Source organism: Culex quinquefasciatus, chromosome 1 (assembly GCF_015732765.1).
Source record: "Culex quinquefasciatus strain JHB chromosome 1, VPISU_Cqui_1.0_pri_paternal, whole genome shotgun sequence".
Lineage (NCBI taxonomy): Eukaryota > Metazoa > Arthropoda > Insecta > Diptera > Culicidae > Culex > Culex quinquefasciatus.
Genome location: NC_051861.1, coordinates 67,210,880 through 67,232,428, shown reverse-complemented (window position 1 = coordinate 67,232,428; position 21,549 = coordinate 67,210,880).

Below are 21,549 nucleotides of genomic sequence, written 5' to 3'. Positions count from 1 at the left end.
ATTTAGTTTATTTTGTGTCATGGGATTAATCAGCATATTTAAATTTTTAAAATAAAAACAATTTAGATCGAAAGTCCTCACCCAGGTTTTCAGCTTCAGCAGTACAGTAAAAACAACCCCCTACTATATGTGCATTTTTGTATCAACCACAAACCCCCGAAGCAAATTGGAATCTATGCTTGGAGATTCGAAATAATTTGGAAAGTTAACCGCCGTACAAAAATCCGCGTAGATAAAATTTGAATAACTATAAACACTATTAATTCCAAAAAGTCTGCAGCAGTGACCGTATAGCAACCCTTCTGTGAAACTTTCGTGATCCACCTGATCTACAAACGTCATACACTGCAGAAGCTTCTGCCGTTCATCCCAACCTCACTCACACACGCGCAAAGCAACCAACATGAAACGAACTCACCAAATTCGGCTTCCGTTGATCTCAGGAAACGCTGTCCTCCACGTCGGTACAAGCAGGCAAACGCATCCAGCATTCTAGTCTTCTAGTGGCAACAGATCCCTCGGTGTCCCTTATTGATTTCCGCCTCTCTACATAATTTTCACTTTAATGCGGGCCAGCCACGAGGTCCCACGCACACGCACACAGGTCATCCTCGGACCAAAGCTCCTAGCATAGAAAACACACAAAGGCAGAGAGTTGTCGATCTCTCTCTCTCTCTCTCTCCTCACTTCGATGTTCACTGGCATAAGAAGCCATCGAAATGGCTGGCTTTTCCACTTATAGTGCCGAAACATATTAAAATTTCACTACATGCGGAAAATCAAACACTTCTCCGACTCGTATATGTACTTATAAGGACCGCAACATTACAAAATAAAAACATCCAGCACAGACCGACAAAAAACATTCGTGGCGAGTTGGATCCGGTCGCGCGTCGCCACACCACCACCAAAGCAAGCGCGCCGAACCGCCCCACAAACAACATCTTGGACCCGCCCGAACTTTGTGTTAAAAACGAACTCTCATTACGAACCATTACATGGAATCAAACTAAAATGTCTCCTCTCTTTATCTGTGGAACTTGTCAGTCACAGCCACACGCACACATGCAAAGCACCTGATCACTTTTCGATGCTGCTGTCAAATTTCAATCGTCCGGGTGGCGTAGCACGATCCCCCTCTTCCATCAGCAAAAAGAAAAATCGTGAAAAACTCGAATAATTCCCCAAGTTTAACAAAAAAAAGCCTTGCAATTTGTGATATTCTGGCTCTACTATCGGTCATCAATTGAAATAATGAGAAAATACTACAAAAATAAACACAATTTTCAAAGAAATACACGCGACGCGAAGCAAACGTGACCGGTCCACAAGGCAGCGTTGCCAGAACTCTTCATGATGTTCGGGTAAAATTTTGGAAAAAATAAAATTTTCGAAATTTTTGCTGAGTCTAAAAAAACTACCACTAACAGCTCAATATCAACTGTAGATAATGCAGTATGATCATGGAATATACTTTCCATGATACGCAGTCGGTTTCAAAAGTCGTCATAACTCGAGGAGTTTACAACAAGATGCAAATAAACAAGCCAAGATAGTTCCAAGTTATCGCCACCAACTCACTTTCCACCCGGGTCACTTTCCGCCCGGGTAACCGAACATGGCCACGAACATAAATTGTTCGAGGCGTATCTGCGAAAAATCTTGTTGAGTTTATTTGACCAACAATGCCACATCAAGTTGAGTTTATAGTAGCAAACAACTGAAATCTTCCAAAAATCATATCAAGTTCATAAAGTAGATTTTGATCCCAAAAATAATTTTATTGGTTTTTAATGCACCCCGCCACAATTCAGACCCCCTCCCTTTCTTCCTCTTCACAAATATGAGTAATATTGCAGGAATATACGCACATACATCAAAACAAGATTTTTCAAAGTTGAAAAATTATTTTACTTTAAAAACTCATTAAAAAATTGAGGAGAAAGCGTTGAATCGCCAAAATGTCACAATAATTTTCAAATCACGAAAAATCCAAAGTCTCTATATTCCATTTTTTTTTTAAATTAAAAATAAAAGTTCATGAAAATATTCCTAAAATTGCATAAGTCCAAAAATCCACAGTAAAATTTCAAAAAGCCTGGTAATGTTTCTTATCAAAATAATTTTTCAAAATGTTGAAAAAATTTCAACTGGCTGAGAGCAAAAATTTCGCAAAGTCCTGAAAATCTAATAAATTCTACCAAAAATCTTGTCGTGATACGGATCCCGTAAATTTTCTAAGTGCCGGAACGATTTTTGTAGGGGGTATATCAATAATTATTAAAAACCAACTTTCGAATTTCAAAATTTCAATGAAAACGTTTTGTTAGGGACATTATTTTAGGAACAAACTGATGTTTTTGTAAAAATCGGACGAAAATTTCCTGTAATTTCGACGATTTTTCCGAAATTTTGGTTCAAAGCAAAAATAAACATCAACATAATTTATCATGTTTCTAAACTCCCAAAAATTTTCTAAGTCCCATTTTTTTTCAGTTTCCTGTTCTCGAAAATTTTAAGTAATGAAAATTTTTACTGGTCGAAAGCCAAAATTTTGCTAAGTCCAAAAAATCAAATAAATTCTACCAAAAATCTTGTCGTGATACGGATCCCGTAAATTTTCTAAGTGCCGGAACGATTTTTCTAGGGGGTATATCAATAATTATTAAAAACCAACTTTCGAATTTCAAAATTTCAATGAAAACGTTTTGTTAGGGACATTATTTTAGGAACAAACTGATGTTTTTGTAAAAATTCAAATTTTCAAATTCGGTTTTATTGGTGAATAATCAAGATACAATAAGTTCTTTTGAGGTACAAAACAGAGTTTTGGAGTTCCTTTCAGCTGTGTGTTCCATCATAATCCATTTTGGAACAGTTATTGCTTGTTAATAAAGGTGTTACCAAGAGTAAGAAAAATCAAAAAAAAAACTTACTAGGAAAAGGGGATAGAAATAGAGAAAGCTTAAAACTAGATCACAGTTTTTTATCCTTTATAGATGTGCTTAATCATTAACTCCCCGAGGGCTAGAAATTGCTCCGCCTTGTTACGGCAGCTCCGAAACCGCGTCATCATCTCCCCCGCGAGAGCAAAGAACTCCGGCAGGGTAAAGAGATCTTCCCGGTGACTTCTTGCTGGGCCGCATTGCCGCTACCGGCCGCGACCACGCTGGCAAACGATCGCCCCCAGCCAGGAGGGATCGCTGGGTTGTCCGCTGGAACCGTACGCTGACCAGCTGCAGGAACGGCTGCACTCGTACTTCGTTGAGGAGGGTGGGACGCTGCTGCTTTCTTCTTCCTCTTTTCCTGCTCCTCGAGGTAGGACTTGCGCGCGACGCATCCGCGGTAATTACCGGTATGGTTACCGCCGCAGTTCGCGCACTTTACGCGCGGCTTGGTTTGTTCTGCGTTTTCCCCCAATTCCGCCTTTCGTGGCAGTGCGCACACCTCCGAGAGGTGTGACTCACCGCACTTCACGCAGCGGGGCTGGAGGTTGCAGTTCCGCGAGCCGTGGCCGAATTTCTGGCAACGGTGACATTGCGCTGCGTCCGTCGGATTTTTGGAGTAAAACCGCCAGTTTACCCAAAACCGTCCAACGCCTTAGTCCGCCGCAGGTCTTGAATCTTGACGGTGCCGCGGTCGAAGTACAACAGGTACAGTGTGTGTGTACCTGTGACTGTTGTCTTCCGCGAGAGGACTTTTATGTCTCGTGGCGTTATTCCGGCACCCGAGAGGTGCTCCTTGAGGACGGAGGTCGGGCGGTCTTGGTACCCCTGCAAGACAATCTTTACAGCGGTCTTCTGCGCGGGGTCAAATGTGTAGAATTTGAAGTTTTTACGCTTAAATTTCTCCACAACCAGGTCGAAGTTCTTTTGGTCAAATGTGAACACTTGCACTGACGCTTTACCTATTTTGAGGCAGTACACGAGGCCTTCCAGCTGCTCGTCAACATCGTCCGCCAACGTGTCCAAAACAAAAATTGGTTGTGGTCGTCGTTCCTTTGGAGTAATTACTTTTTTTGGCGTCGGCACTTTTTTCCGTGCACGACCATCGTCGTCGTCGTCGTCGGTAGTGCTACCGTCGGTGTTGTTGTAGCTGCTTTCCTCGTCACTCAGCCTCGCGAACTTGTTACTGGTGGGAATGTTGGCGGATGTTGAAGCGCCATCGGTCGACGGATTGTCGGAAGTAGCTGAACGGAGCCTAATAGGGCTGCGATCCTGGACGCGGTAATTAGCGTGTAGTAACTTGGGGTCGAATCCTTTGGCGCTCACACTCCCCGGCGCGATGGCGGTCGACGCGGCGTTGGTTTGTTTACCTTTTTGCACACGGCCGGTAGACGAACTTCGCGGGTTTTTCGAGGCCGCACTCGAACTGCCACGGCCACGGCCGGCCCTTGGCATGCTGTTGGAGCAAACTCGCGGCTAATCACGGTAAATTACGGCGAAAATTTTCGAAAAAACGATGGAGCACTGAGCACTTGACTGCTGCTTGCACTCGTGCGTACACGGAGGTCGTTTTGTAAAAATCGGACGAAAATTTCCTGTAATTTCGACGATTTTTCCGAAATTTTGGTTCAAAGCAAAAATAAACATCAACATAATTTATCATGTTTCTAAACTCCCAAAAATTTTCTAAGTCCCAATTTTTTTTCAGTTTCCTGTTCTCGAAAAATTTTAAGTGTTGAAAATTTTTACTGGTCGAAAGCCAAAATTTTGCTAAGTCCAAAAAATCAAATAAATTCTACCAAAAATCTTGTCGTGATACGGATCCCGTAAATTTTCTAAGTGCCGGAACGATTTTTCTAGGGGGTATATCAATAATTATTAAAAACCGACTTTCGAATTTCAAAATTTCAATGAAGACGTTTTGTTAGGGATATTATTTTAGGAACAAACTGATGTTTTTTTCAAAAATCGGACGAAAATTTCCTGTAATTTCGACGAATTTTCCGAAATTTTGGTTCAAAGCAAAAATAAACATCAACATATTTTATCATGTTTCCAAATTCCCAAAAATTTTCTAAGTCCCAATTTTTTTCGGTTTCCTCATCTCGAAATATTTCTTAGTGTTGAAAATATTTTACTTGCCGAAAGCCAAAATTTTGCTAAGTCCAAAAAATCAAATAAATTCTACCAAAAATCTTGTCGTGATACGGATCCCGTAAATTTTCTAAGTGCCGGAACGATTTTTCTAGGGGGTATATCAATAATTATTAAAAACCGACTTTCGAATTTCAAAATTTCAATGAAGACGTTTTGTTAGGGACATTATTTTAGGAACAAACTGATGTTTTTTTAAAAATCGGACGAAAATTTCCTGTAATTTCGTCGATTTTTCCTAAATTTTGGTTCAAATCAAAAATAAACATCAAAATAATTTATCATGTTTCCAAACTCCCAAAAATTTTCTAAGTCCCAAAAAAATGCTTTTTCTGTAAAAGTAAAGAACTGAAAAATATACGCAAAAATGTCAAAGTCCAGCATAAATAAAATCAAACTTTAAAATATCAGCTCATGAACATTATTCTAAGTGTCGGAAATTGAAAATTATGTCAGTGACTGCAAATTTTGCTAAGTCCAGCATAAATTTGAAATAAAGTCAAAATAATCATTTCATGATGTTCGGGTAAAATTTTGGAAAAAATAAAATTTTCGAAATTTTTGCTAAGTCCAAAAAACTACCACTAACACCTCAATATCAACTGTAGATAATGCAGTATGATCATGGAATATACTTTCCATGATACGCAGTCGGTTTCAAAAGTCGTCATAACTCGAGGAGTTTACAGCAAGATGCGAATAAACAAGCCAAGATAGTTCGAAGTTATATCCACCAACTCACTTTCCGCCCGGGTACAAACTAAAAAGTGTCAAACGAAAAAGTGACAACCACCGGGGTTGAGTTTAAATCGTTGGGAAAACCATGGTAACATGCATGTAGTTTTGGTGCTCCGTGATGTAAATAAAAACTTGTGGTTTTGTTGAAATATGACAAAACAATTGATTTAATTCAAAAGACAAATTTTAGTCGTCGTTGTACTTAAGACTTATATAGTAGTATTCACTGTCAGTATTATCTAATGTCCACAAAGTATATGTTTTCCTAGTAAGACTTTTATCTTCTGACACTCGTATTACATTGATCGATTTAGTAACTTTGTAAGCAAATAATAATCTGTCAAAATCTACAACATTCCCGGGCAGAAAGTTGCATCTAGGAAAAATCTACCCATGTTCGTAAAAACACGAACAAGTCAAGTTCACCCCAGGGTATGGTTAAGAGATAACCGAACATGGCCACGAACATAAATTGTTCGAGGCGTATCTGCGAAAAATCTTGTTGAGTTTATTTGACCAACAATGCCACATCAAGTTGAGTTTATAGTAGCAAACAACTGAAATCTTCCAAAATCATATAAAGTTCATAAAGTAGATTTTGATCCCAAAATAATTTTATTGGTTTTTAATGCACCCGCCACAATTCAGACCCTCCCCTTCTTCCTCTTCACAAATATGAGTAATATTGCAGGAATATACGCACTTACATCAAAACAAGATTTTTCAAAGTTGAAAAATTATTTTACTTTAAAAACTCATTAAAAATTGTGGAGAAAGCGTTGAATTGCCAAAATGTTATAATAATTTTCCAAATCACGAAAAATCCAAAGTCTCTATATTCATTTTTTTAAATTAAAAATAACAGTTTATGAAAATATTCCTAAAATTGCTTAAGTCCAAAATCTACAGTAAAATTCCAAAAAGCCTGGTAATGTTTCTTATCAAAATAATTTTTCAAAATGTTGAAAAATATTCAACTGGCTGAGAGCAAAAATTTCGCAAAGTCCTGAAAATCTAAAAAAAATTACCAAAAATCTTATCGTGATACTGATCCCGTAAATTTTCTAAGTGCCGGAACGATTTTTGTAGGGGTATATCAATAATTATTAAAACCAACTTTGAATTTCAAAATTTCAATGAAGACGTTTTTTAGGGACATTATTTTAGGAACAAACTGATGTTTTTGTAAAATCGGACGAAAATTTCCTGTAATTTCGACGATTTTTCCAAAATTTTACTGGCTAAAAGCCAAAATTTTGCCAAGTCCAAAAATCAAATAAATTCTACCGAAAATCTTGTCGTGATACGGATCCCGTAAATTTGCTAAGTGCCGGAACGATTTTTGTAGGGGTATATCAATAATTATTGAAAACCAACTTTTGAATTTCAAAATTTCAATGAAGAATTTTGTTAGGGACATTATTTTAGGAACAAACTGATGTTTTTGTAAAAATCGGACAAACATTTCTTGTAATTTCGTCGATTTTCCGAAATTTTGGTTCAAAGCAAATATAAACATCAAAACAATTTATCATGTTTCCAACCTCCCGAAAATTTTCTAAGTCCCAAAAATGCTTTTTCTGTAAAAGTTAAGAATTAAAAATATACGCAAAAATTTCAAAGTCCAGCATACATAAAATCAAACTTTAAAATATCAGCTCATGAAAATTATTCATAGTATCGGAAATTGAAAATTCGGTCAGTGACTGCAAATTTTTCTAAGTCCAGCATAAATTTGAAACAAAGTCAAAATAATCATTTCATGATGTTCGGGTAAAATTTTTGAAAAAAAAAAAATTTTCGAAATTTTTGCTATGTTTAAAAAAACTACCACTAACAGCTCAATATCAACTGTAGATAATGCAGTATGATCATGGAATATACTTTCCATGATACGCAGTCGGTTTCAAAAGTCGTCATAACTCGAGGAGTTTACAGCAAGATGCGAATAAACAAGCCAAGATAGTTCGAAGTTATATCCACCAACTCACTTTCCGCCCGGGTTTAGCTCCTGTATAACAAAAAGTAAACCTTCTGTGTTTCGTATTACATACAATAAAATTCCATAATAGTTTCCATTTGGTTTTTGGTATTTAAGAACATATCCTGGTCGGAAACGTGTGCTATTTATCGTCAAATTTTCTACTACTGTAACCATTTCCGGCTGATCGAGCCAAATTAAGGCAGTATCAATTATATCTTTTCTAATTTTAGATTCTTTCAGTATAACTGGAATGTCTATTTCATAACTATGATTTATAATTGAATTTGCTTGTTTAAGAGATTCTCTCTTTGTTAGACTGTATGTTGGATTCTTAAAATTTCGCATTGTTTTTGCCTGTGCTTTTGAATCTTTAAACTTCGCTTCAAACAGTAAGCAACTATTGTTACAAACTGGTCCACTTTCCTCACAAATGCGAGCATAGTGGGCAATGTGGTGGACTTTGTTAATTGCTTTTAGCGAAGGAAAACATTTTTTGAATGCTTCATGGAAATCTAACAAAACTTTTTTAAAGTCTGACACCAAAGTATTGGTCATCTTATTAGAAAAAGATAAAAAACAAATTTGAAGAAGTGATCCAATTAATTCGCTAGTTTCAGCATTTAAAACATCAGCAAATAAAAATGGAAAAATCCTCAGCAACAACCAGTTCTGTGAGGCACTCTGGACAAGTTTTGCTTTGCCATTTAAATGGCTTGTAGAGAAATTTGACGTTGGTTTGTCTGCGACTTCAGTTGGACCATAGTTGAATTCAGAAATACGCTTATTAATATCGGTATCGCTGAAAGTGGCACTTATTGCTGACTTCAAAATTAGTTTAATTACCAGTGGGACCACGCCCTCCAAAAGATCTTGCATTGGATCCATTCCGAAATTGACTGGCCATCTAAAATATTCTAACGCATGCAGAGCACATTTTTCTTTGATTCCACATGATTTTGCAGTGATCACTTTACTTTGTACCTGGCCTAATTCACGCTCTACAGTTTCCACACTCCTAAGCTCTTGTTCACCTAACATCCCGGAATGCATTTGCGGCCGACTAATCTCACAGATCCTACAAAATTTATTCGCTGAAGCCGAAAGTAATCCAAAATATCGTGTACTGCGGCAGTGTCACCCAAAATACTGACCAAAACAGCTCGTAAAGTAAATATATTTTGTCCTAAACTCATACGTACCCCGTCTGCACTTTCTAACTTTTTCAAGTCGCTTATTAACGGTTCCAACAATTTTGTGTATCCGTACGATTTAACATATTTTGAATTTATCATCATCAGCAAATAAATTCGATCAAGAGAAGAATTAATCTTTGAGTTAAAATTTGGCACTTTAAAGTAAACATTTGTGAGCTTGTTTTTAGACTTCCTAGACCCTAGAGGGTTGCAATATTCTCCCTCGTCTAAATGAATTGACAAACGGATAGCGTTTGGGAAACGTTGCAAAAATGGATGTACTAAAAATTGATTAGCATCTTTATAAGATTGATTTATCCCATCTGACCTACGCTGCTCCTCCGCTACCATATTGCGCGCCTCAGAATTTGAGAATATAAGCTTTAATGTATCTATAATCGACAAATAGTGGATACTATCCGTTTCAGTAACAGTTTTTTTTGCTCTCAAAACGAAACTATTGGCACTACGCCCCCCGGGGCATGGCCTTCCTCTAACGTGGGATTTCTGCTCCAGCGCCTCTGACGAGACAGGAGAAACCGGGACCGACGTTTTACTTCACCATCCGATAGAAGCTCAGTGGATAAGGCGGGAATCGAACCCGCGTCTCATAGCATCATCGGGATCGGCAGCCGAAGCCGCTACCCCTGCGCCACGAGACCCACACCTTTTGCTCTCAAATCGTCTTTGAACATCTGATAAAATTTTCTCTTACCACTTGCATTGACTAAAACGTTCTGCGTTTTTGTACGTTTTCCTAGGATTATTGTTTCAGGTTCTGGTATGCAACAATCTGATTTTACAGCTAAATATGTTACGTTGGTGGTTGCTTCGCTCACAGCTGTTGACAGGTCAGGTATATATAGAGAATTAATAAAATCGACTGTTTCATCGCTGAATGGATTGTTTTTTCAATAAGAAATTTTTAACCAGACACATGGTGTGCTTTTGACTATTGTTCAAAATTTTTGAAAACCCACCTATGAAAGCTTGCAGCTTACTTTCAGGCAGCGAGACATCGCATCTTAAGTTTGTTATAAGTTCTGAAATGATGCTGGAGGTTTGTTCGAGGGAAACGTTTTCGCAATCATAGAAATGCGGGTTTGTCAATCCCGTTATAGCTATTTCCATGTCGGCTTCGTTTGCATTGAGCTCATCAACTGAAGGATCTTCGATGATATTTTCATTTTGTTGTGCAGGCTGGAGGTCTCTTCGAGGATGATTTTGTTTTATGTGCGTTTTCAGAGCACTAAAAAACCAATTCTGTTGCCCACAAATAGAACATTGAATCTGCGACGGAAGCTTTGAGCTAGAAGGCATTCTATGATCTTTTACGTGGTGTTCCTTCAGTTCATCAACATAGCCATCTATTTGTTTTTCACATCCTTGAATACCACATTTCAGTCCTGTATAAAGCAATAAAATACAGACGTAAATCTATTTGATTTAGTAACGTTCCAGTTAACCAGTAACCAGTTTAGTAAAATATAATCAAACTTTATACATAAGCTCATGCGCCCAACTAGCCAAATCATTAAAAGACTTTAGAAAACAATTCACATTTTAATTGATAGATTTGCATATTAGCCAACACATGCCATATTTTTTTTTAATTTGTATTTCGTTTCCCATGCAAAACAACGAATCAGTTTACAGTTTTAATACTGACGCGAAAACTTTTCATTCACATTATTATTGTTATTAGTTGGCGGGGTAAGGTTTCCATGCAGTTTGTTTTTTTTAGCTTGGGTGGTTGCAATTCAATTCAAATCGGTGTTATTGGTGAATAATCAAGATACAATAAGTATTTTTACAGTTCATAACAGAGTTCTGGAATTCCTTTCAGCTGTGTGTTGCATCATAATCCATTTTGGAACAAATATTACTTTCACAAAGTCACTAACAATAGTAAGAAAAAAAACTTACGGCTGCGCTCGTACTTCGCTGAGGAGGGTGGGACTCTGCTGCTTTCTTCTTACTCTTTTCCTGCTCCTCGAGGTAGGACTTGCACGCGACGCATCCGCGGTAATTACCGGTATGGTAGCCGTCACAGTTCGCGCACTTTACGCGCGACTTAGTTTGTTCTGCGTTTTCCCCAAGTCCGCCTTTCGTGGCAGTGCGCACGCCTCCGATAGATGTGACTCACCGCATTTCATGCAGCGTGGCCGGAGGTTGCAGTTCCGCGAGTAAAACCGCCAGTTTACCCAAAAACCGTCCAACGTCTTAGTCCGCCGCAGGTCTTGGATCTTGACGGTGTCGCGGTCGAAGTACAACAGGTATAGGGTGTGCGTACTCGTGACAGTTGTCTTTCGCGAGAGCACTTTTATATCTCGCGGCTTTATTCCGGCGTCCGAAAGGTGTTTCCTCAGATCGGAGACCGGACGGTCTTGATACTTACGGGACTTACGGGACACTGCACTTCAACCGGACACCTGGCCGACTGGAGTGACGGTTCGCGAGTTCGACTTCGATCTGCGACCCTCACCTAGATTTCGACAGCTGTGAGCATCACCTCATCTATGTTGCTGACCTGGGACGTTATCACAAAAGCCGTTTGGAAGTGCCCCATGCCCCCGTCACAGCTGTGCCACACCATTCTTCATCACCAAGCTATTGTTCCTGCTATTGTATGCGTCCCGGCCCTGTGTACGGCCACGGCAACGGGGCCTTCAAGCCGCTCTAGCAGGCAAGTACATTCATTCGACAAGAACCAATCCGCGCCTTGATGCGTCGCTACATTACAGTGAGCTGCCAACCGCCGACAAAGTTATGCCGAGTCCAGAGTTTGACGCAGATATTGGTCTGGGACGCATGTACCGAGGCATTAAGGTTGATCCCCGCTTCCCCGTCACAACTGAGCCCCTCACCGCTTCCGTCGCTTCGAGCTCCAGCCATCTCAGTCGTCCCGGCCTTGTGAACGGGACCAGAAGCGGGGTCAACTACAGCCTGCTCTCAGGCAAGTACTTGCACTTTCCCAGTACAATTTCGCCCCCTGATGATCCTTTGGTTTCCAGCCATTTCCACCCATCTCATGCCGAGCACGATCAACCGTTGCCGCTCATCGGTCCTCGCCAGCAAAATCTTCTCAGTGCTGTCGCTGAAGTTGCTGATCATCCGGGACGCACGTACCACGGCAATGTGGAATGCCCCCGCTCCCCCGTCACAGTCGCGCCATCCGTCAGTTCCGGTGAATATGTCTGTTCGAGCTCACCTAGTCGTCCCGGCGCTGTGTGCGGTCAAGGATGCGGGGGCTTCCGGCCTGCCAGCTCAGGCGAGTACATATGCATTGATCCCAACTCTCCCGCACTCAATGATTGCACTTTGCAGCGGCCTGCTGTTCCGAATGGCGTAATCAGCGTTTATTACCAAAACGTAAGAGGCCTCAGAACGAAGATTGATGACATGTACTTAGCATCGCAAGATTGTGGGCACGATGTAATCATTCTGACGGAGACGAATTTGAAAGACGACATCACATCACTGCAACTCTTCGGATCAGCATTCAACGTGTTTCGTTGCGACCGGAGCCGGAAGAACAGCGAGAAGCAGAGCTTTGGCGGAGTCTTGATCGCAGTATCTAAACACTACAGCAATGCACACGAAGTCGAAACAGCTCGGGGCAATGAACTTGAGCAATTGTGTGTAGCAGCGAGCATTCAGGGCGAAAATTTTCTATTCTGTGCCATTTATGTTCCACCTGAGAAGAGATCTGATGTCAATCTTATCAATGAGCACATTGCGACCATCGATGAGTTGCGAGGTACGAAGTGCGCAGATCACACAACCGTTGTCTGTGGCGACTATAATCAATCCCATGTCCAATGGTCGCTGATTGGCAGCATAGCTCGCCCCACGAGCCCCTGACTGCCGCATCCACCATGGCTTTGGTCGATGGAATGGATTATCTCAACCTGTGTCAAACTAATCTGGTACATAATTGCTTTGGGCGGATTCTAGACCTCGTCTTTTGCTCGTCGCAGAGATCCGTCGCTGTGGATGTTGCTGCATCTGCTCTGGCGCTACCGGTTGATTCGCATCATCCTCCCCTAGTCTGCCACTTTCCCATCTTCAAGCGACCTCAGGAACGCAGAGGCAACTCGGCGAACCCAGCGCTGCGTCTGCTAAATTTCCGCAAAATCGATTTCGCCGCTATGACGACATTCTTGCTCAGCGTAGATTGGAGTCTATGTTTGACAAACCTTGGCGTTGATGAGATGGCTAACACGTTTTGCAGCATTATTCGGAACTGGATGAATCAACACGTGCCTACAGTAAAGCCCCGCGTGTCCCCTGCTTGGAGCAACAGCCGTCTGAGGCAAATGAAACGACTTAAAAATGCATGTCAGCGAGCGCTGCGCCGTCGTCGCTCTGTTGTCAACAAGATGAAGTTTAGGAGATCAAGCGATGCATACAGGAAACTCAACTCTACACTGTACAAGTCGTACGTGTTGCGTGTCCAGACGAACCTTCGGCGTAATCCCCGCGGGTTTTGGAGCTTTGTGAACGCGAAAAGAAAGAGCAAAGACATCCCTGACAGTGTCTTTCTTGACCAACACGAGTCCGGATCTCCAGAGATGTCCTGTTATCTGTTTGCACAGCATTTCAAAAGTGTTTTTGCTGCAGGTTGCGCCACTGACGAGGAAGCTGCGGTTGCTGCAAACAACGTTCCCGAGAACCTTCTTGACCTTTCAACATTCGACGTGTCGGCTGATATGGTAAAGCAAGCGCTAGCAAAGCTAAAGTCGTCTTTCTCCCCAGGGCCAGATGGTATCCCTTCTGTGGTCTACCGCCGATGTGCTGATGCGTTGGTTGCTCCTCTTTCAGTCATTTTCAACAAGTCATTTTCCCAGCAAACGTTCCCGTCCACTTGGAAGCAGTCATTCATCGTGCCTGTGCACAAGAGTGGTGACAAAAGAAACGTCAGAAACTATCGAGGAGTGACGAACCTGTCCGCAGCATCCAAATTGTTCGAGATCATCGTCAGCAAAGTGATCCAGCGTCAAGCTATGCGCTACCTGTCTGATGATCAGCATGGTTTCATCCCGAAGCGTTCGGTGACCACGAATCTTTTGGAATTCACCTCAACATGCATCGGCCACTTGGAGAACAAAGCGCAAGTCGACGTGATATACACCGATCTCAAGGCCGCTTTTGACCGCATCGACCACAACGTCCTGCTTCGTAAGCTTTCTCGCCTAGGCCTGTCTGTACAACTGGTAAACTGGCTACGGTCTTACTTGGTGGGTCGTTCGCTTCGGGTTCGACTAGGGACGAGTGTTTCAGCTGTTTTTGTGAACAATTCGGGAGTACCGCAAGGAAGCAATTTGGGACCACTTCTATTTATCCTGTTTTTCAATGACGTGCTGTTTTTGCTAGGACCAGGTTGCGCCCTTGTGTACGCTGATGACCTGAAGCTATTCCTGCCGATCAAAGCAACAGATGATTGCTGTCGACTGCAAGCTCTTCTGGACATTTTCGTCTCCTGGTGTCGGCGCAACAAGCTCGTCGTAAACATTTCCAAGTGCTTGGTCATGTCATTCACACGTAGCAAACGGATGATCTCGTTTGACTACAGCATCGATGGAGTCGTCCTGCAAAAGGTTGACCAAGTTAGAGATCTTGGGGTTCTGATGGATCCTAAGCTGACATTTGACCTCCAACGAGTTTCGGTGATTGCCAAGGCCAATCGGCAGCTTGGATTCATCTCCAAAATTTCGAAGGACTTTCGAGACCCGTACTGTTGGAAATCCCTGTACTGTTCCCTCGTTCGGCCCATCCTTGAGTACGCTGCCATTGTGTGGTTGCCCTACCAGCTAACGTGGATTTTGCGAATCGAACGTGTGCAGAAGCGGTTCATCCGGAGAGCCCTGAGAAGCTTGCCCTGGAGGGATCCAGTTAATTTGCCTCCGTATCCAGCTCGATGTCGGCTGCTGAACATCCAACCCCTTCAGTCCAGGCGTACAACGCAGCAGGCAACTTTGTTGCTAAGTTGTTGAATGGAGAAGTCGACTCTCCAAATCTGCTCTCTCTTATCAACTTCCGCACACCGCAAAGAACGCTTCGTGACTCAACGCTACTAGCCCGCAGATTCCACCGTACAGCCTATGGTTTCAACGAACCAGTTTCCAGCATGATCCGAGCCTTCACATCAGTAGAAGATTTGTTTGAATTTGGTGAATCGTCTGTCCGTTTTCGTGATAAAATCAACCGTACTCAAACTTTTATTCATTAAGACAAACATTGTCAGATGAATGTAAATAAACAATTAAACAATTAAACAATAACCCTGCAAGACGACCTTAACAGGGGGGCTTCTCGGGATTGAATGTGTAGAAGTTGAAGTTGCTACGATTCAATTCTTCAAGCACCAGGTCGAAATCCTTTCTGTTCAGTGTGATTACTTGCACTAACGACTTACCACTTTTCAGACAATATAAGAGGCCTTTCAGCAATTCGTCAACATCCTCCGCCAACGTGTCCAAAACAAAAATTTGAGGTGGTCATCGTTCCGTTGGAGAATTGTTCTTTTTTGACGTCGACACTTTTTTCCGTGCACGTCCGTCGTCGTCGGTTGTGCTACCGTCGGTGTTATTGTTATTGCTTTCATCGTCGCTCAGCATCTGGAACTTGTTCCTGCTGGGGATGTTGGCGGGTTCGCACTGGTGATCTCGGAACATATCCGGGATGTAGTAACTTTTTGTCGATTCCTTCTGCGCTTACGCTCCCCTGCGCAATGTCAGTCGACACGGCGTTGTTATGTTTACCTTTTTGCACACGGCCGGTTTTTCAAGGCCCAGGGTGACCATTCAAATCCCATTTTCAAATTCCCGACTTTTCCAGAAACTCAAATAATAGGCATTTGTTATCTCAAGAATGATTTCAAACAAAAAAGTCTTAATAATAAAAGTCAATATCAGCCATAGAAAAAATAAATTAAAAGAATTTAAAAAAATAAAACCATAAACTATTTCCGTAAAAAAAAAACAAACATAACTACAAACTTAAAACAAAAATACTTTCAGAATGAAAGCACTCATAATTTTGATGCAGATTAGAAACATTATCAATAAGTCTTTGAAAAATATTCGAAAGCTTAAAAAAACTTTGCAAACGTATTGCTTTTGTTACTTTGTTTATACTGGAAATGGAAAAAGTTAAAAATATCTGAATTTAAAAAAAATGGTTTAAAAAGTGTTGAAATAAAACTAAGTAACCCTTTTAATTTTTGTACATTTTGGTACATTATCCTACTTATTCGCAATTCAAAATTTTTGTAAATTTTGATACATTATCCTACTTATTTTGAACGAAATGTTTGGAGAGACAATTTAAACATATTTGCAATACTTCAACACTTTTTGGATTTTTTTTTTGCAATTTAAAGATTTTTCATGTTTTCAAATCGCAAACATATTTTTCGAGAACGAACGCTTATTTAAGTTTTCCGATGACTGAAAATCAAGTTTTATATGAAATAATTACTCATACTCACATACTTACAAAAAAAGTTCTAGAAAAACATTTGAAAAAAGATATGACTTAAACAACTAAGTTAAACAATCAAAATATTTGCTACAAAAAAACATTGCCAAACTAAAGTTGAATTCTTTTATCAAAAATTCTATCAATTTTTTTTAAATAAGTATTTCATTACCTTTGTTGTTGTTTTGAGTTAGATGCTACGCAATGTTTGATAAACAAAAAATAATAAAAAATCTTTTGTTTCAGATCTGTGTCAAATGCATTCAATATTATTTACGTTTTTTCACTAAGGCACTAATAATAGCCTTTATTCTCAAAAAGAAGTACTAAAATTTTAATTAAGTAACTAAAAAAGAATTGAGTGAATTTAATTTAATTTATACAAAATTATTCAAGAGTTAGAAAATAATTTTCTAACAGGTATGCTTGGGATTCCCGACTTTAAAGGACTTAATGACAAAAAATCACAAATACTCGACTTTTAGGCGGATTTTGGCGAATTCCCGACTTTTCACCGGTTTCACGACTTGAGTGGCCACCCTGAGGCCGCGGCCCTTAAGTTTACTAAGTACCTAACCTTATTCTTATTACTCATGTTACAGCTGTTACATTGTTAATGTACATTCCAACAACGTTAGTTTGGCATACAATACATTCCAGCATCTCCAGAAGTTACATGTTACATTCACGTGCCAATGCCCCGGCCCGGGCGGAAAGTGAGTTGGTGGATATAACTTCGAACTATCTTGGCTTGTTTATTCGCATCTTGCTGTAAACTCCTCGAGTTATGACGACTTTTGAAACCGACTGCGTATCATGGAAAGTATATTCCATGATCATACTGCATTATCTACAGTTGATATTGAGGTGTTAGTGGTAGTTTTTTTGGACTTAGCAAAAATTTTGAAAATTTTATTTTTTCCAAAATTCTACCCGAACATCATGAAATGATTATTTTGACTTTATTTCAAATTTATGCTGGACTTAGAAAAATTAGCAGTCACTGACATAATTTTCAATTTCCGACACTTAGAATAATTTTCATGAGCTGATATTTTAGGTTTGATTTTATTTATGCTGGACTTTGAAATTTTTGCGTATATTTTTTAATTCTTTACTTTTTACAGAAAAAGCATTTTTTTGGGACTTAGAAAATTTTTGGGAGTTTGGAAACATGATAAATTATTTTGATGCAAAATTTCGGAAAAATCGACGAAATTACAGGAAATTTTCGTCTTATTTTTACAAAACGTCAGTTTGTTCCTAAAATAATGTCCCTAACAAAACGTCTTCATTGAAATTTTGAAATTCGAAAGTTGGTTTTTAATAATTATTGATATACCCCTACAAAAATCGTTCCGGCACTTCGAAAATTTACGGGATCCGTATCACGACAAGATTTTGGTAGAATTTATTTGGTTTTTGGACTTAGCAAAATTTTGGCTTTCGGCTAGTAAAATATTTTCAACACTTAGAAATTTTTCGAGATGAGGAAACCGAAAAAAAATTGGGACTTAAAATTTTTTTGGGAATTTGGAAACATGATAAAATATTTTGATGTTTATTTTTGCTTTGAACCAAAATTTCGGTCGGAAAATTCGTCAAAATTACAGGAAATTTTCGTCCGATTTTTGCAAAAACATCAGTTTGTTCCTAAGATAATGTCCCTAACAAAACGTCTTCAATGAAATTTTGAAATTCGAAAGTTGGTTTTTAATAATTATTGATATACCCCCTGCAAAAATCGTTCCGGCACTTAGAAAATTTACGGGATCCGTATCACGACAAGATTTTTGGTAGAATTTATTAGATTTTCCGGACTTTGCGAATTTTTTGCTCTCAGCCAGTTGAATATTTTTCAACATTTTGAAAAATTATTTTGATAAGAAACATTACCAGGCTTTTTGAAATTTTACTGTGGATTTTTGGACTTATGCAATTTTAGGAATATTTTCATAAACTTTTATTTTTAATTTAAAAAAATGGACTTTGGATTTTTCGTGATTTGGAAAATTATTGTGACATTTTGGCAATTCAACGCTTTCTCCACAATTTTTTAATGAGTTTTTAAAGTAAAATAATTTTTCAACATTGTAAAATCTTGTTTTGATGTGAGTGCATATATTCCTGCAATATTACTCATATTTGTGAAGAGGAAGAAGGGGGGGGGAGGTCTGAACTGTGGCGGGGTGCATTAAAAACCAATAAAATTATTTTTGGGATCAAAATCTACTTTATGAACTTGATATGATTTTTGGAAGATTTCAGTTGTTTGCTACTATAAACTCAACTTGATGTGGCATTGTTGGTCAAATAAACTCAACAAGATTTTTCGCAGATACGCCTCGAACAATTTATGTTCGTAGCCATGTTCGGTTATCTCTTAACCATACCCTGGGGTGAACTTGACTTGTTCGTGTTTTTACGAACATGGGTAGATTTTTCCAAGATGCAAAAGTTGCAAAATTCCAAAAAGCCTGGTAATGTTTCTTATCAAAATAATTTTTCAAAATGTTGAAAAATATTCAACTGGCTGAGAGCAAAAATTTCGTAAAGTCCTGAAAATCTAAAATTCTACCAAAATCTTATCGTGATACTTATCCCGTAAATTTTCTAAGTGCCGGAACGATTTTTGTAGGGGGTATATCAATAATTATTAAAAACCAACTTTCGAATTTCAAAATTTCAATGAAGACGTTTTGTTAGGGACATTATTTTAGGAACAAACTGATGTTTTTGTAAAAATCGGACGAAAATTTCCTGTAATTTCGACGATTTTTCCGAAATTTTACTGGCTAAAAGCCAAAATTTTGCTAAGTCCAAAAAATCAAATAAATTCTACCGAAAATCTTGTCGTGATACGGATCCCGTAAATTTTCTAAGTGCCGGAACGATTTTTGTAGGGGGTATATCAATAATTATTAAAAACCAACTTTCGAATTTCAAAATTTCAATGAAGACGTTTTGTTAGGGACATTATTTTAGGAACAAACTGATGTTTTTGTAAAAATCGGACGAAAATTTCCTGCAATTTCGACGATTTTTCCGAAATTTTACTGGCTAAAAGCCAAAATTTTGCTAAGTCCAAAAAATCAAATAAATTCTACCGAAAATCTTGTCGTGATACGGATCCCGTAAATTTTCTAAGTGCCGGAACGATTTTTGTAGGGGGTATATCAATAATTATTAAAAACCAACATTCGAATTTCAAAATTTCAATGAAGACGTTTTGTTAGGGACATTATTTTAGGAACAAACTGATGTTTTTGTAAAAATCGGACGAAAATTTCCTGCAATTTCGACGATTTTTCCGAAATTTTACTGGCTAAAAGCCAAAATTTTGCTTAGTCCAAAAAATCAAATAAATTCTACCGAAAATCTTGTCGTGATATGGATCCCGTAAATTTTCTAAGTGCCGGAACGATTTTTGTAGGGGGTATATCAATAATTATTAAAAACCAACTTTCGAATTTCAAAATTTCAATGAAGACGTTTTGTTAGGGACATTATTTTAGGAACAAACTGATGTTTTTGTAAAAATCGGACGAAAATTTCCTGTAATTTCGACGATTTTTCCGAAATTTTACTGGCTAAAAGCCAAAATTTTGCTAAGTCCAAAAAATCAAATAAATTCTACCGAAAATCTTGTCGTGATACGGATCCCGTAAATTTTCTAAGTGCCGGAACGATTTTTGTAGGGGGTATATCAATAATTATTAAAAACCAACTTTCGAATTTCAAAATTTCAATGAAGACGTTTTGTTAGGGACATTATTTTAGGAACAAACTGATGTTTTGTAAAATCAGACGAAAATTTCCTGAAATATCGACGATTTTCCGAAATTTTACTGGCCAAAAGCCAAAATTTTGTTAAGTCCAAGAAATCAAATAAATTCTACCAAAATCTTGTCGTGAAACGGATCCCGAAAATTTTCAAAGTACCGGAACGATTTTTCTAGGGTATATCAACCAACTTTCGAATTTCAAAATTTCAATGAAGAAGTTTTGTTAGGGACATTATTTTAGGAACAAACTGATGTTTTTTGTTAAAATCGGACAAAAATGTCCTGTAATTTCGTCGATTTTTCCGAAATTTTGGTTCAAAGCAAAAATAAACATCAAAATAATTTATCATGTTTCCAAACTCCCAAAAATTTTCTAAGTCCCAAACAAATGCTTTTTCTGTAAAAAGTAAAGAATTAAAAAATATACGCAAAAATTTCAAAGTCCAGCATAAATAAAATCAAACTTTAAAATATCAGCTCATGAAAATTATTCTATGTATCGGAAATTGAAAATTCGGTCAGTGACTGCAAATTTTGCTAAGTCCAGCATGAATTTGAAACAAAGTCAAAATAATCATTTCATGATGTTCGGGTAAATTTTTGAAAAAATTTAATTTTCGAAATTTTGCTAAGTCCAAAAACTACCACTAACAGCTCAATATCAACTGTAGATAATGCAGTATGATCATGGAATATACTTTCCATGATACGCAGTCGGTTTCAAAAGTCGTCATAACTCGAGGAGTTTACAACAAGATGCAAATAAACAAGCCAAGATAGTTCGAAGTTATCGCAACCAACTCACTTTCCGCCCGGGTGATTAACATGCAAACTATCAGAAATATTTTAACTTACCAACGAATTTCGCCATCGTTTCAGCGTCCACATTTCTTGCCAGTTCTTGCATTTTGTACAATTGGGTGAGGGATCTCTAGAGATAGTCTAAAAATAGAACAAAATAAGTTCCAGAATAATTCATACATCCCAGAATAGGTCATACGGAATGGGACAGCGATCGGGGTCTCTCGCAGATGATGGACGATTTCGACGTGGGCACCGGGTCAGGGCAGATCGCGCACGGAGTTGACGGAACTTTCGCAGATCGTGGACCGCCTAGAAATAGAACAAAATAAGTTCCAGAATAGTTCATACATCCCAGAATAGGTCATACCGGAATGGGACAGCGATCGGGGTCTCGCAGATGATGGACGATTTCGACGTGGGCACCGGGTCAGGGCAGATCGCGCACGGAGTTGACGGAACTTTCG